At 37.1% G+C, this 13,443-nt stretch overlaps 1 pseudogene; it reads right to left on the bottom strand.

Moving 5' to 3' along the window:
* Positions 1 to 1,781: 1,781 nt before the first annotated feature.
* LOC144236987 (U6atac minor spliceosomal RNA) lies at positions 1,782 to 1,899 on the bottom strand (annotated as a pseudogene).
* Positions 1,900 to 13,443: the final 11,544 nt, after the last annotated feature.

The raw sequence follows: 13,443 nt of genomic DNA, 5'->3' as shown, positions 1-13,443 counted from the left end.
ATTTATTTTTGAGAGACAGAGAAAGACAGAACACAAGCAGGGGAGGGGCAGAGAATGAGGGAAAAACAGAATCTGAAGCAGGCTCCAGGCTCTGAGCTGTCAGCACAGAGCCTGAAGTGAGGCCCGAACTGACAGACTGCATATTCGTGACCTGAGCTGAAGTCAGACGCCCAACCAACTGAGCCACCCAGGCACCCCCAGTTTGGCAGCTTCTTAAGAAATGAAAAATGCAGGGGCGCCTGGGTGGCTCAGTCAGTTGAGCATCCGACTCTGGCTCAGGTCATGATCTCACAGTTTGTGGGTTCGAGCCCCACATCAGGCTCTGTGCTGACAGCCAGCTCAGAGCCTGGAGCCTGCTTCAGATTCTGTGTCTCCCTCTCTCTCTGCCCCTCCCCTGCTTGCTTGCTCGTTCTATCAAAAATAAATAAACATAAAAAAAATTTTAAGAAAGAAATGAGAAATGCAATAACCATAAGACCCAGCAATTGCACTCCTGGGCATTTATCATGGAGGAGTGGAATTTTATGTTTATACAAAAACCATACATGAATGTTTTCAGCAGTTCAATTTTTTAAGTTTTTTTTTAATTTGACTAGAGTTGACACACATTAGTTTTCTACAACACAGTCTATTTCATAATACATAGTGATTCTACTACTCTGTTATTTATGCTATGTTCACCACAAGTGTTACCACCACTTGTCACCACACAGGGCTACCACTGTATCACTGGCTATATTCCCTGTGCTATGCCCTTTACACCCATGACTTATTCATTCCATAATTGGAAGCCTTTCCCTCCACTATCCTTCACTCATTTTGCCCATTCCCCTACCATTCCTTCCCTCTGACAATGATCAGTTTGTTCTCTGTCTTTTTAGGTCTGATTCTGCCTTTCGTTTGTTTATTCACTTATTTTGGTTTTTAGATTCCTCATTTGAGTGAACTCATATGGTATTTGTCTTTCTCTGCCTGACTTATTTCACTTAGCATAATGCCTTCTAAGTTCATCCATGTTTTTGTAAATAGCAAGATCTCATCCTATTTATGCCTGTGTAATATTCCATTGCAAAATATATACATATGTACATATATACATCTCATCCTTTTTAGGCCAGATAATATTCCATTTCTAGATAGAGAGAGAGAGAGAGAGAGAGGGAGGGAGAGAGAGATACATATCACATCTTCCTTATCCACTTATCTATCAATGGATACTTGGGTGCTTTCATATCTTGGCTATTGTAAATAATGCCTAGCAGCTTTATTTTTAATAGCCCCAAATTGGAATCAACTCAGATGTCCTTCGACAGGTAGATGGTTAAGTAAACTGCACTATGTCTGTATGCTTGCATCTGACTCAACAATAAAGGGGAACAAACTACTGATTCATGTAAAATCTTATCTCTAGAGAATGCAACTTAGCCAAAAAAACTAATCTTAGTAAGTTACATGCTGTATAATTTCATTTATATAACATTCTAGAAACAACAAAATTATAGAGAACAACAAGAGATTAGTGATTGCCAGGGTTAGCATCAGTAGGAGGTTTGGAGGTCAAGAATGAAGTACGGATGGCTTTAAAAGGGCAATGTGAAAGATTTTTGTGGTGATGGAAACTTCCTATATCTTAACTGTATCTAGGTTACTATTCTGGGTGTGGAATTGTGTGGTATGATAGTGTGGTATTGCAGTGAATTTTAGTTTTGTAAGATTTATCATAGAGGGAAATCTGGGTAAATGTTAAATGGGAATCTCTCTATAGTATTTCTTATAATTGAATATGAATCTGCAAGTATTTCAAAGTGAAAAGTTTAACCGTATGCGTGTTGTCAGGCCCGGGGGCCTCTTCCATCCTTGTCAAGGGGAGTGCTAACCTTCTCTCCTTTCATACAACACTCAAAGTGAAAAGTTTAATACAAAAGAAACCCCAATTACAAAAGCATGAGCAAAAAAATTGCAAAGAATGCAAGGTGAGCAGTCACTGTGGAAAACACAGCAGAAGATATGGACACTAGAGAGAAAAAAAACAAACAAAATAAAGAAAAAGGAAGGTTACATTAGAAAAATAATAGCTACAATGCATAGGAAAAGGAGATGCAACATCTGTAGTAGAGTCCTCAAGAGAAGATCAGACCGATGGAAAAATAATATATTTAAAGATGTGATGCAAGAAAAATGTCCTAGGTAGAGTTAGACTTGAATGTCCTTAAAGAAAGGCTATACCATGAACCATAGATAACTGGTTAGAAACAGTGAACATTAAGACACATCTTTGTAAATTATTTGAGTTTCTTTTTAATTTGAGAAGGGGGGCATAAGTAGGGGGAGAGGGGCAGAGAGAGAGAGAATCTTAAAAGGCCTCGAGCTCAGCATGGGGCCTGACGTGGGGCTCGATCCCCTGACCCTGGGATCATGACCTGACCCAAAATCAAGAGTTGGATGCTCAACAGATTGACCCACCCACGTGCCCCCAAATTTTTGAATCTTAAAGACAGAATTTTGAGCGAGGGATTTTGGCAAGGAGTAAAAACAAAAAGTTAAGCCACTTTTTAAAGGGGAAAGAAATGAAGTTGACCCTTCAAGCTGTCCTTCAAGAATAATGCTATTAACACACACACACACACACACACACACACACACACACACACACACACACAGTTTGGAGCACTGAAGAACTCAAGATGATTTTTCCCAGAAGCTCTTCTTGATAAAACCACCTAAGGACAAACTTCTTCTAACAAAGAGATCACAGGGGCAAAAAGACAAGAGTGAGCACTAAATACGTTTAACTGTAAAAATAAAATGGAAATAAATACTGAAATTAATCATAAACGTTGTATGCTCTACAAGATAGGAATGGTGGAGATAAGTGTCAGGGAGAAGGAGGGATAGAGTTTTGAGATACCAACAGAAAGGAGCCCAAGAAAATGAAAACATTTATATATTTTTAAAAAGCCCATAGCAAACTAAGTAGAAAAAAATGACCCTAGAAATATATGAGCAGCTCATACTATATTACATGGCCCATGTGAAACAATAAGAAAATATTAAAATTTCAAGGAATATATGGGAAGAGGTCACAGACAAATCTTTCTCTCCTTCTCTCGCTCTCTCTCACACACACATGCACACACACACACACACACATACAATGCAATAAAGCAATGCAAAATATCAACTTGAAAAAAAATGATGAAATTACACCTGCTAATGAGGGCCAATGAAACAGACACTCTCAAACAGTGTTGGTGGAATTGCAAATTAAAATAACTCTTTGAAAAGCAATGTATCACGTATACACATACACCAATCTTATACAAAGACCTTCAAATGTTTTTTGCGAAAAGAATGTTCACACACACTGACCCAGTTACTCCCCTTCTGGGTATCTATAAAAAGATGATTTTGAGCTTAGAAAAGTGCATATAACAATGCTACGATTTAATGAATACTAATTGTGTGCTATTCATTCTATTAAGCTTTACATGAGCTAAATATTTTAATACTTGTACCTCTTTGGTTCAATAGTAGGTACTATGAAAAGATACGCAACAATATAGAAATGCTTATGAGATAATGTAAGAGACAAATTGGGCATATATCAAACATATACACATACATATATACATATGTATATGTGTGTGTATATATATATATATATATACATATATATGATTGTTGCTACATAAAAACATCTAACAAAGGCCCATATAGTACTCAAACTCCAGGATATGTTTACCAAAATCTTTGCAGAATTTTCTTTCTAAAACTTGGTAATGCCTTTTAAAAGAGAGTTAAATAAGCAGGGGGAAGAAATGAAGGAAGGGAGGGAAGTAGGTTGGGAGGAGTCGGGAAAGGTGCCTACAGCTTGATTTATGCTTATATTTTGAAACAACATACCTATGGCCTCTAGGCTTCTTCTAATGATTGTTCTAAAGCAGAGGTCTCAAACTGGCATCAATTTCACCACGTGGCCTGCTGGGCAATTTTTGTTGGCATTCTGTGATTAACATATGCTCCCCTGTTCTCTCTTTCCTACTCTTCTTTTCCTTTCAATTCAATATTTTATTCTGTCATCCCTTTGCACTACAGTCTATACTTCAGCCCATACATCTAGTAGATCACTGTGTCAGAATTACCTGGAGCGCGCTGACATCCATAGAGAGACCTAGGCTCTACCCCAGACCTATAGGTATTGATACCATTGCAGATGCTTCAAGAATCTACATCTACCATGTTTCCTGAGAATTACTGCTCACACTGCACTATGAGAACCACTGTTGTATTCAACACATAACACTTGCTATTTAAATATCCATTGGAAGGAAGAGATTAAAGACAGAACAGATCTTTCCTGGATCTCTGAAATTCCACAGAACAGAATAGCATATTGGGTTAGAGTCAGCGTTCTTTAGATGCAATCTGGGGGTAAAAAAGCAATTAAAGTGATTTAGGGACTTAAAGAAATCACACACACACAGACACACACACACTTTTTATCAAGTTCGGGGATTTTCAAAGAGCACCACGTAGGTGGTCTTTATTTCCTGTCCCCCACTTCAACAGACCAGCTCTCTGCTTTTAAGTGTTTTGTACTTAGAATTCCGTGAAATATTTTGTTTAATAAAATGTTCTGCCTCTCAAGGAAAATGCTTGAAAAATCATTGGTACAGTTCTCACACAAACCTCCTAAACTGATTATGTCCACAGGACACAGAAATATAAAGTCAGAGAAAACCACGTTGAAGGCTTTAATAAATGCAGGAAAAGGAAAATCATCTGCTCACTTCCAGTTTTCTGAAATGTAAGATTGATCTCTGCTAAGAAATCCAAGCATCTTAAACTTCATCTGTTAGATCAATTAATTTCTTAGATGTGATTAATTTCTTAGACTTGAACGTGTGGTCAAATGATCTCTAACTCTCCTAATGTTTCATTCAAAAGAAAATCCAAACCTCTCCTCATTCTCTAAGAATCAATTCAAATATTATAGCCCAAGTGAAGATTCCCTGACTTTTTCAGTCCTATCTTGAGAGTCCTCATTTTGCTATTCTACCTCCCCGGTGTTTAATACAAAATTGCAAATGATGGTTTACATATCTAAATCCCCTCTAGACAATGGCCAAGGTGTAAACATTTATCTCGGGAAATCCTGGCATAATAAGGTACATTACAATGCCTGCATGAATCTAATTACACAGTAAAAAATTCAGTCCTCTGCTCTAGATAATTCTACAGTATCTTCAGAACATATTAGGAAAGTGTTACCCATTTAAAATTTGCCTTCTATTCTTGGATTTGTTTTCTTGCTTTCTGACCTTCATTTGTGATGAAAATGTTCGAAGAATGATGTTGCCTGCTGCCGAGTTCATGTTGAAAAAGGCACTATATTGAGGTGCAGTTTGAAACATGACAGCATATGTAAATGTGTTGGTGACGCTAAAAATACACAGATAAATGATGCATGACATCCACAGAGTATGCACAACTTTGTATTTATATAGTACCTACATGTAGACATTAGGATTCTATTTATGCATTTGCCAAGAAAGAGAAAAGTGTCTACATATGTCTCGTAAATATGGATCCGGGCTCATGCCCAATGCAGATGCTGCAGAGAGACGAGAGTGGAGAAAGGGGCGTGCTGCTCTGGGAGCAGGCTGTCTGTCAGATCACTTCCCCAGAATAGGTTTCTGGAAACACGAACAAAGATGATGGCCTGTAGACAACGGAAATTTTATCCAAAGAGGAGGAAAATTCTCTTCCTTGGTGCTTTGGTATTGTGTATAATTTCTTAAAATTCTTTGAAAATTGGTAATCTAGAAATGTCATATGTGGCTGCTTTTGTTTTTTACAAGAGCTGAAGCACCTTTATTTCCCAAGTATGTAAAGACATGAGAACTCTGCTTATTCCCTGTCTGCCACCAGGATCCTGACCCATGAAGACACTATAGCCCTTTTCAAGGAAGGAATGATGATATCACTGATGCAATATATGTTTAAGAGCTTTGCCCTCAGAGTCAGAAAAATTAGGATTAGAGTTCTGGTTTTAGCACATAGTATCTCTGTGACTTTGGGCCTCGGCGCCTGAGTTTTCCAATCTGCAATATGGGCATGATTAAGTACCCCTCTCATCATGGCGTTTTTAAAACTTCAATGATATAATCCTAGTAAAATGATTTGCACAGTGACAAGAGAACATGCAAAAATGCAATGCACTGGACCTACTCATTGTATTCACGCTCTACTAATAGTTCTCCATTGAATAAAACAGGATTTACTTCTTCAGTTAGAATGACATCAGATTACACAACATTTTTGTATCCTTCAACCTCAAATATGAATACGTAATTCCAAAAAGCTTAGCACGTGCAAGCTCAACAAAAATCTAGATTCCCCCCTCCTCCATTTATTTCTTTTTAATATTTTTATTTATTTCTAGTAGAGAGAGAGAGAGAGAGAGAGAGAGAGAGAGACAGTGTGAGCAGGGGAGGGTCAGAGAGAGAGGGAGATACAGACTCTGAAACAGGCTCCAGGCTCTTAGCTGGCAGTCAGCACAGAGCCCGACGCGGGGCTCGAACCCACGAAAGTCGGACGCTTAACCTACTAAGCCACCTAGGCGCCCCAGCCCCCTCCCCCATTTATATTATAATGTTTATCACGATCTTTCTCTGACAAGTGTTGGATTGTTTGGTCCCGTTCAAAATTCAGTGATTGAATTCACCTTATGACACTCAGAAAGTTCAATCAAATTCCATGTCTACGATCCTACTCTTCCTTCAGCTTTTCCTTTCAAATTAGTATCAGAAGCCACCTAGGGGTGTGATCAGTGCCGGGGGAGAGTGGAACAGAGTGCATTTAGTCTGGCGAAGTGAACAAGTTCCTGTAATGTCCTTCCTTCCCTTTGCCAGCTGGTTTCAAGCAGATAACTGTCATTGTCACAAGAGAAAAAATGACTTACTTGGAGAAGTTGTCAGTTTCTACCATAAAAGAATTAACACCCACAACCACGTGATGGGCATTGTTTCCGAGAAGGTCCCATCCTTATTGTACAGGAAACCATAATGGGCAGTGATGCAGAATCCACGTGTCGAATTTGGAAAACTTGGCTCTATGCTAGCTTTACTTTCCAGATTCTGATCCATACGCGGGACCAGCATCAAACAAAATGGTATGTGAAGAGAAAGGGTCTTTTGTCTTCTCCTTCCTATTATTTCTTCGACTTTTCTCGTCCCCTCTTCCCCTCCCACTGCCTTCTAATCACCTGGTTTCTCATATCGACAACAGCATAAAAGGAATATGGTGATGGAATAAAGGCTCCTGCTTTGAACAACAAATGCACGTGATAGCAGTCTGTTCCATTTATGAGGTCCAATTCCTTAAATAAAGGACTTGATCTTTATAGTGAAACTACTCCCCATGAATACGGTTCAAATGTGAACTCCACGGTGCCAGTTTCACCACCAGCTTAACCTATGTGACCGTCGATCTATATTCTTCTAACTCTGGAAAGCCTGAAAATTGCAGAGATAAGTATATGCTAAACTAGTACATTGTAAGGTCTGAGATGCCGCAAACATTATTCACTCTAAAATAATTTGTTCTAAAAAATCACAAAAACCATATTCTCCTTAAGTACACAAAACCAGTATCTTTGCAACAGTTTAATAATAAATGAGAAACCTAAATATTTTAAGCAAGTAAATGAATATTCTTAAATGTTGGGGCCTTGCTTACAGAACAGAGAAAAGGCTCGCTGTAGTTTTAAATAATAGCAATACGATTTTAATAAGGTTGTATTTTTTCTATTAGGTATCTTTAAACACTCCTTCTGATCTTTCATATTATACTGAGCAGTTAAGCAGCCTTATTTGTGGAGCTTTTGTAACCACCTCATTTAACATTAGGTATATCTTTTAGTTTAATTAAAGCATTCCTCTTTTTCAGTAATAGTCAATTGTTTTCAGCTCACCCATTATGTATAATTGTTTTCTTTGATCCATTCAAAACCTGGCTATTTTTCATGGCTAATTAAATCAACACTTGACCACTGCATTTAATGCTTAACTCAATTTTATTTCTAATCTTGGGTGCCTGGGCTTCTGCACGCAATACGCCTTGAAAAGATTGCTCACATTATTAAGTTACGTACCGCCTACAACTTGTCCCTGTAAGTAGAGGCAAAGTGTATATTCCAGGAATTCCAGCAGAGGGCAGTCAAGCAAGAATAATCACTTCTGCAGGAGGAGAAATTGATGATGATGTTTCCTGATATTTTTTTCAAATCAAATTAACATCAGAGTATGTGTGTGAGTATATATGTGTGTTGGGGGCTGACGGTGGGTGGGACAAATGTATCCTTGGCGAGCCAACTCATTTCTCACTTAACCTCTTCCTCAGCTGAATAAGAGCCACTGTGTGCACAAGATAAGAGACAAGATATTTTCAAAACACTCCTCGTATTAAAACCAAAGCCATAAATTCTGTTACTACAACTGACATTTTTATCACTCTACTTTGGCTTCTTTTACATTTTATGGATTTTTTTAAGAATAAGTTCACATCATTGAAGAAAGTAACCAAACTTTTGAAGACTACTACTTACCAAGAAATTATTGAAACACATTTTAATTTAAAATAATATAAACAAAAGTAGGATGGATTTAGTTTTCACAAGAAAAAAATTTCGAAGATATATTCTCTCTGCCTATTTAGGAGACAGGAGGTGGGATTCCCCATTCACAAAATGTTCACTTGTAACATGATTAACAGCTCCTACCGTGCTTAGTCAAGATGTTCTCAATTGCTTACCATCTACTCCTTTGCAAGGAAGGCTTCCTCTCCCAACTAAACAAATCGCACCGGGAATCATCGGCCAAGGAAATAGAACCTCATTTCCATTTACTCTTATATTCCATGGCGTGCTGGTAAGTGTTTAACGACCACCTCTCCAGAAGAAAAAAGTCCTAATTTATTGCTTCCGCCTATTTCCATACTATAAATACTCCCACCGAGGCCGACTTTGAACTACCACCATGAATCCACTGAACAGGGAGCTGGGAAAAAGTGCACAGTCTGACACCATTAGATTACATTTCCAACCTACAGACACAGTAGCCATAAATAGCTTCAAGAGCAAAGAATAAAATACTGTAAAATGTAGCAAAATTGTTAGGAAGTGATGCTTTTTGAGATTTATTACCTTTGTTTTTAATACAGTTTATTTGATTGTTAAGTTTGTATCATTTAATGGCTATGTATAACAACTAGCTCATAAAATTATTGAAAATTTAACTCTTGTGACCTGGTAGGGACTGGATTATCCTCTAACTTTGATAATTATTTTCTTCCTACTAGACACATATTTTTGTGTTTAATCACTTATATGACACATTCATGTTTTTCCCCTGCCATATCTGTGGACATCTGTTATTATTTACGTGAAAAAAATCAACTTTTAAAATTTAAATAATTTTATTGAAGAAGAAAAATCTCACATCCATAAAGGAAAACTCATTATCATATTTTTATAAATTGGCATTAACCCGATAAATAAATGGTGAAAGCAAACTGGTAGTAAATTATAATTAGACACTACTGTTTATCAAAAGCTTTATATCTGAGGCCTGCTCCGTTTTTATCAAAAAATAATCTAGCAAAGGGGCGCCTGGGTTGTTTAGTTATTTGAGCGCCCCACTCTTGATTTTGGCTGAGGTCATGATCTCAGTGTCATGGGATTGAGCCCTATGTCCAGTTCAGTGCTGAGCATGAAGCCTACCTGGGATTCTCTCTGTCTCTGTCTCTCTATCTCTCCCTCTGCTCCTCCCACCACGCACACTAGCTCCCTTTCTCTCTAAATTCAAACCAAAAACAACTCTAGCAAGGTTTAACAAGGTGTTAAAAACATATTAGCAGTCATTGAGACTATCTCCTTGACATAATCAAAAAAGTTGAAGTGAGTTAAGATCACTATGTAATTCAGTGTTGTTAGTTTTCATGTCCACATCCTTATGCTTAAAATCTTTTAGGGTGTACCCTAAAATCATCTCACCTCCCACTATGCATATTCTGTGTTCTTAATAGGACGACCATTCTACCAGCCACGCAGGCTTAAAATCCCTAGCATCTAATTCGCTTTCTCCAGATTTCAGTCCAATCAATTCTACTTCAAGACAGTGTTCTTGGGTGAATTTGGGCAAATTACTTCATATCCTCCAATCCAGACTTTCTCACTCAGTTATTTATGAAGATTCAAAGTACTTACCATAGTAATTGCCTGGGTGCTGCAAAAAAATGGTAGCTCTACTTGCTGGCTTGTGTGGAGTTATGATTATTAATTAATTTAGCTTTGTGATTTCCTAGTACACAGCAAATTAAAAGCATTAAATTAGAAACTGGCAGACACTACATGGGATTAGTACTCTCAGGGCAGAAAGAAGCATTAGTTAATATCGATCATTTTTGAGAAAACAATCCATAAGAAATAGAATCATGGTCAGGTGTTTGAAAAGGAGTAGTGAGGAACTATGGAATGCCAGAGTGAGGAACAGACATCTCTTGATGTCTTGATCTTGAGAAAGTGGGACTTATCAAGAAAAGTTTATAATATATTCAGCTATCTGTTTATTTAGTAAGCTAGTGGACAGCAAATTTTGGATATCTTTTTATTGACATGCTTAGATGTATTAAACCCGGTTAATATATATATACATTTGATAATATTCTTTGTAGGCAGAGAAAAAAGATTGGAAAAATAATATCTTAATAGTTGCTATTGCTGGAAATAGAATTATGGGTGATTTTTTGTTTTGTGTGGTAAGTTCCAAGTTTTCTAAAAAGAGCATGTGCCTTTTTTGTAATCCATGAAAGTGTATTTAATATGTATTTTTTTAAATACTTGGAGCGGGTTGCTTCTGGGTGACTCAGTTGGTTAAGCATCTGACTTTTGATTTCAGCTCAGGTCATGATCTCATGGTTCATGATATTCAGGCCTGCGTCAGGCTCTGTGCTGACCACATGGAGTCTGCTTGGGATTCTCTCTGTCTCTCTGTCTCTGTCTCTCTCTCTCTGTCCCTTCCCTGCTCACACATGTGTGCGTGCTCTCTCTCCCTCTCAAAATAAATAAATAAACATAATTTTTTTAAAGAAAAGAACCTCACATCTTCAGAAACTTTAGTTAAAAATAATATCTGCTTCCATTATGGCCACTGAGTCATTACTGTCAGATCTTCAGCTGGGGCCGCTGACTGGCCCAGTCAGTTAAGCGTGAGGCTTCCACTCAGGTCATGGTCTCACAATTCATGGGTTCAAGCCCCACATCAGGCTCTGTGCTGACAGCTCAGGATCTGGAATCTGTTTTGGATTCTGTGTCTCCCTCTATCTCTGCCCCTCCCCTGATCTCTGTCTCTGTATCTCTCCCTCAAAAATGAATAAACATTAAAAAATAAATTATTTAAAAAATAGATCTTAAATCAAGTATTAGGAATTCAGATTCATGTAAACATAGGGAATACTCTTTTTCATTATTCTTCCCATGGTAAATATTGTCTTAGACCTATTCTCAATAATTATGACAAATTTATGATAAATTTATTAATGATCAGGACACATTTCTTTGGTCATTGTTCATTTGCTGAGTACTCCTCTATGGAATTTTTTATTAGAACATGTGAAGCAAATCAAAATATAAATTTTTCTTAGAACATGTAAACCATATGTAGTAAGAAAACCTGGATTATATAACCTCAAAAGATTGTTAAAGGTACAAGTGAATGTTATTTATAAACACTACCATATAAACAATGCCAATGAATATCATTTTATATTTACCTTAGCTTTAAAACTCCCCAATTGTTGAGAGGAAGGGAGGCAAACCATGAGAGACTCTTGAATGCTAAGAACAAACTGAGGGCTGGAGGGGTGGGGAGGGAGAGGGGAAGGGGGGTAATGGGCATGGAGGAGGGCACTTGTTGGGATGAACACTGGGTGTTATATGTAAACCAACTTGATAATAAACTATTAAAAAAAAAAACAACTTCCCCAATTGTCATTTTCCCATTTCTGAGAATGTTGTCAATAGAAGACATTGTCAGGTTAAGTTCCTTAGATAAGTGATGTCTTAACAATATTTTCTCTAGCTCTAGCAATATCTGGAAAACCCAAATGATATAAAAATTGAATTAAAGAGTAAAAATATAATAAAATAAATAATATTAAAAATATATAATATATAATATTTGTATAAGTCTTATATATGTGTAATTTGAGGGATATTCATATTTCCTAGCTATGGTTCTTCAGTTGTATCTGTCTGTCTGTCTATCTATCCATCCATCCATCCATCCATCCATCCATCCATCCATCCATCCATCTCTCCATGGATCAAAAAATCCATTCATCATGGGCCCATTAGGGAAGCTTCTGATAGCTCTGACTCTCCCTAGACCAATGAGTGTTTATCCAAAAACTTATAAAACACATCAGATGGTTCACGGATCATCTATACATTTGAAGAATCTCTTCTCTTTATCCTATAGCTTTCTATTTTTTGTATATTGTCTCCCACTGGGGCATTTTAAGCATTAATAAAATGATACAATTCTATAGTTCTGTTTCTGGAAGAATTGAAGATAGTCTCTTGATGGTTTACTAGAATTTCACAACAATGTGCCTAGGTGTGTTGCTTACCACCGCTCTCCTCCACCATTCCTCATGCTGGGCACGCAGGGAACACTTTCAATTTGTAGTGTGTCTATCAGTTTTGAAAAACCATGCTTGTGTTATTTATTTAATCATTTCTTTCCCTCAACTTTTCTCTTCTCCCTTTTAAATTTACTCTTAAATCAATCCTAAGAGGTTTTTGTTCTCATCTTCCATTTCTGTTCTTTTTTCATTCTACTTTCTAGAAAATATTTCATCTGATTTTAAAATTGATTGCCTTGCAAGTACTTTTATTTCTAAAGAGATTTCTTTTGATTTATGGTTATTTAGTTTGATAAATAGTATCCTGTTTTATGGAAGCTATATCATGTATATTTTTGAGGATTCTATTGATTTTTCTTTTTAAGTGTTTTTTCTTGTTCTTACTCTCTGTATATATTTTTTATTTATATATAACTTTATATATCCAGTTGGCTCTTTCCATTTATTCATTTCAGCATCTTTATTCCTTAGTAGAAAACTACTCAATAGCTGGTGGTGCCTAGTTGATTTGTGTTTAAAAATAAGCTATGAGAAACTGACTTGAAATTCAGCAGGCCTTATTGGCTGTTAGGGAATGCCATATTCCTATGCAGATCTCCAGCCTCAGTATATAGACACCTTGCCTTCACAGCTGTTCATCTGATCCAGAAAAGAAACCTAAAGTCTCCTGCCTGAGGGATTGGGGTCTGGCTGCTGGTGTTCTCTGCATCACTCAAAGGTGGGTGACTTATTTTCAAC

Source organism: Crocuta crocuta, unplaced genomic scaffold, assembly GCF_008692635.1.
Source record: "Crocuta crocuta isolate KB4526 unplaced genomic scaffold, BGI_CrCroc_1.0 scaffold126, whole genome shotgun sequence".
Classification (NCBI taxonomy): Eukaryota; Metazoa; Chordata; class Mammalia; order Carnivora; family Hyaenidae; genus Crocuta; species Crocuta crocuta.
The sequence above is the reverse complement of the archived record's forward strand: the minus strand, read 5'-3'. Positions and strand labels throughout refer to the sequence as shown.